At 45.7% G+C, this 1,446-nt stretch overlaps 1 pseudogene; it reads right to left on the bottom strand.

Annotated features, from left to right (window-relative positions):
• Positions 1–450: 450 nt before the first annotated feature.
• LOC144767003 (protein-L-isoaspartate(D-aspartate) O-methyltransferase pseudogene) lies at positions 451–1,211 on the bottom strand (annotated as a pseudogene).
• Between the last annotated feature and the right edge of the window lie 235 nt (positions 1,212–1,446).

Genomic DNA, 1,446 nt, shown 5'->3' with positions numbered 1-1,446 from the left:
CAACATAAACTGCCAGTCCTCCCTTGGGTCTACCCAGGACACCCTGACTGGCCGGGATGTGAAATGTTTTGTAGCCCACTAGATGATGTGGAATAGTTGACCATGTTTCTTGGAGGCAGACTATCTGATGTTCAGTTATCGTATCCAACCACGGCTGGAGAGACATTTTAGCGCGTAAACCTGCAACGTTCCAATACAAGATTAAAAAGCTCTGATTTATGGTATGGAGATGGTCATTTGGCTGAGGTGGTAGAGTTTCAGGTAACAAAGGATCGGGAGCACGCGTAGGCGGGCACACCGATAGGGCTACGATCCCTGACTTATTATTATTAACAGGGTCCTTAATCTTCAGGAATTTTGGAGCGTTTGTTCCGATGGAAGCCTCCGGGGGTCCATCCGTCATTTTGTTGGGGAGGGCAGAGGAAAGTTCTAGTCTAGTTCTGTACGGGTGGAGTTTTTATAATTCACCCCTGGACCATTGTTTCTCTTTGTCTGTTAAAGGCACGTAGATGACCCCCATCAGAGATTTCATTTTGACGCCACCATCTTCTAGTTTGTCATACTGTTCCAACATTTGGTTTCCGCCAGCAGGACCAACAGGTAATATTAATCTTCCTCCAGGTTTTAACTGATCGATAAGTGCTTGTGGGACAACAGTAGCTGCAGCGCCTACGTGAATAGCATCATAAGGAGCTTCTTCAGGATATCCCATTCTTCCGTCTCCCACTATCAATTTCACTCTTTCTGACGACAACAAGGTAGGGTCATCTTTATTTACATTATTGATAGTCATCTACTAACTCTTTGATATGATCTATTCCAACAACTTGTCCGCTTGGACCAACCATTCGTGCAAAGCATGCAGAAAGGATTCCACTTCCAGATCCTACATCCAGCGCTTTTGCTCCTTCGTACAGTTGGTCATGAAGAAGCTCTAGTGCATAGGCGTGCATATGGGGAGCGCTGATTGTTGCTTGAAAACATATTGATTGTGGGGAGTCCATATACGGATTGCATTTTGCATAGTGTCTACGATCTGTGCACAGCATTACTTCAAAAACTTTATCAGATTTTATTATTCCATTTTTGCGCAGGTTGTTGACCAGCTCGGCGTGGCAAGTGCCCCCGGACTTCCAGGCCATGGCGAGGCACAGTCTGCGCAGCAGGTACAGAGCCGCCCTCAGCGCTGCGGGTGCGCACAGTAGTTTGGCCAGGATTATCCATCATCTTTACAATGGCGACAAGGATAGGATCCAAACTCATGCATGCAAAGGACACGTGTCACCCCTTATCACCTTTTAAGGGGAAGGGAAAGTCTTACCTTTTTGACTCCTAGTTGTAGCAAGCATGCTAATAAAGTGGATGACGGACTTTAGTGAAGTCATAGAGAGAGTCAAGGAAAACTTGAGTGACATACAAGTTAAGAGCAAGGTATATCATGATAAG

The sequence above is a fragment of the Lissotriton helveticus genome, chromosome 7, assembly GCF_964261635.1.
Source record: "Lissotriton helveticus chromosome 7, aLisHel1.1, whole genome shotgun sequence".
Classification (NCBI taxonomy): Eukaryota; Metazoa; Chordata; class Amphibia; order Caudata; family Salamandridae; genus Lissotriton; species Lissotriton helveticus.
The sequence above is the reverse complement of the archived record's forward strand: the minus strand, read 5'-3'. Positions and strand labels throughout refer to the sequence as shown.